Genomic DNA, 2,691 nt, shown 5'->3' on the forward strand with positions numbered 1-2,691 from the left:
CGCCTAACTCCTCCCTTTTGGATCAGGATTAGTCCTAATCCTTCTGGGTTACAATCTTCCTTATACACCCCACCCTTAACATACATTATGTGCCTAGAATTGTGTTGTTCCCTCCCCCCCCCCATTCCCCGTGCTGATTTCTTATCTACTTATGTGGAAACTTAACTCTTATTTCTTACATAGACAACCTAGGGCATCTCTACCCAAGAATGTCACCCTTCTCTTTCTACCCTATATCTGTGAATCAGAACTGGGTAATGTGGGCAAAAAAGCTGCCAGTTGGCTCCTATCTCTGTCATTCATAATGTCTTTGTACAGGTTTAGGAGTGCCACAGTTTAAGTCTGGGATCTCCTCTTGCCCTGGTACACAGTCTCTACCTAAACATTGGAGTGCTTTTTGTAGTGTATTCATGGCCTGCCCCCATCCCTTGTGTCTACAGACCTTTTTGTCTGCCTCCCTACGCTGACCTCAGCTAGACAAATGAATCACTGTGACCTTTTTCTGTTTTGTTTTGTTTTTTTCTCATTAGGATTCATTCTAGTGCATTTTCTAGTTCTGTTTGGAGTTTTGTTTCCTGCTACTCAATTATGTTGGCACTGCCTTGTCTTTGACACAGAGATAACACGGCTAGGAATATGCCCCAAAAGAGTCCATCACTGATAAGAAGAAAATCCTAAAAATACCAAAATATTTATATTAGCACTTTTTCTAGTGGCAAAGAACAGGACAAAGAAATGAAGTAGAAGCCCATTGATTGGGAGTTGCTAAATAAATTATGGTAGCTAAACAAATTATGGTATGTGAATGTAACAAAATATTATTGTGCTATAAGAAATGATAAATATGATGATTACAGAGAAGTATGGAAAGACATATGTGTTGATGCAAAGTGAAGCAAGCAGATCCAAGAAAACATTATACAGAATGAGGATGAGATTACAAATGGAATGACTAATCACCATAAAAAAATCTTTAGTGAATGTTGCAAAACTACAAGAAGGAACATAGGCATAAAAAGAGATATGAGAAAACCCCTCCTATAACTCCTTTGAAGAGGTAGGAGGTCCATGAGTGTGGAATATTGTACATATTTTCATTTTTGAAAAATGAATTGACTAATTTTGCTTTTTTTCTTTTTAAAATTTTTTAAAAGAATATCATATGGGATAGCTATTTAGGAAAGAAAAAGAGGCTACAGAAGGAAATTTAGATGATAAAAAATCAATAAAATATTATTTTCAAAAAAGAAATTAAGATTTAAAAAGAAAAAGATAGCAATACAATTTTAATTTAGTGATTAAAAAGTGAAAAAAAACCACTTGAAAAATGTTCAACCTCACTAATAATTAAAGAGATGCAAATTAAACAATTCTGAAGTACTACTTTGCACCCAAGAAATTGGCCAAAATAATGAAAAACTACTAATTTCAATAATAGGAATGGAAGATGTGTAGACAAACAGACACACTCCTTCATTGCTGATGGAACTGCAAATTGGAGAAACTTTCTGGAGAGCAATCTGATAATACACAATAAAAATCACAAAAATAATCACATCCTTTGAATCATTCAGGATATACTCTCTTATTTGGTTTTTAATTCCTTTTTAAGTTCTTTCAAGAACTCTTTTTGGCTTGTGACCATTTGATTTACACTTTGGGGTAGAAGTGACCTTTTTTTTACCTCACTATCTTCCTCTGAATATGAACCCAGAACTTCTATCACACCAAGCTATCTATGGTTGTTTTTGTTTTCCTTTGCTTACTCATTTTTATTTTTAATCTTATTTTGGTAGTTCATTATCATAATCAGATTTTAACCCCGAGTTGTGGGTAATGTTGCTCTAGGCTTCAGGTCCTCCTTACTGTTATTTTCTGAAATCTGTCCAGGGGCTCAACCTCAGGGACTCCTCTCCTCCCCTAAGCCACATGTTGCCCCTATTTATGTTGTCCCCAGAATGTTCTTGTTCCCTGTGAGCACTGCATTCACCAGGCTGGTGCTCACTCCTCCTTACCCACCACCACCTCTGGGACCACTTCTAGTCAGCACCTAGGCGTGGATTCTGGAAACAGCAGGTGGTGGTGGCTCCTTCCACCTTCCTCGCATCAGCCATCAGCTGTACCTTAGATGAAAGCTGCTGAGGTGAAATTTCTTGAGGCCCAGTCTGCTTCCGGACAGAGCCGCTCCAGGGCCTGTTGCTTGCTGATGCAGTGGAGTCAGCCTGTAGGTGTCTACCCTTCACTCAGCCCAAACCTCAGCGCCTGGAGGCCCTGTCTTCTTTGAGGTCTTCACCTGTTATCCTAGAACGACAGCTGCTTTACCGCTTTATTTTTGCTGCTTTAAGTTCATTTAATAGAGATTTTCTGTCTGCTTGTGGAAGAAATCTGGAGAGCCTGGGGATTTCTGACCTACTCCATCATCTTCCAAGAATGCCCTGATTTACCCTGGCAATGTTAACAAGAATCAAAAAAAGGGCCATCTATTCACAGATTTTCCTAGCATCATTATATATAACTGCAAAGCAAAACAAAAACTGGAAGCAACTTGAATGTCCAACCATAGGGAAATGGTGAAATATTTTGTTGTACATTAATGTTATGGAATACTTTAACACCATTGAAACCAAAAAATGGGAGAAATACAAAGAAATCTGAAAATCTTTCTGAAATAAAGCAAAAGGGAAAAAAAAA

This window comes from Vombatus ursinus, unplaced genomic scaffold (genome assembly GCF_900497805.2).
Source record: "Vombatus ursinus unplaced genomic scaffold, bare-nosed wombat genome assembly UNPS02014814.1, whole genome shotgun sequence".
In the NCBI taxonomy this organism is placed as follows: Eukaryota; Metazoa; Chordata; class Mammalia; order Diprotodontia; family Vombatidae; genus Vombatus; species Vombatus ursinus.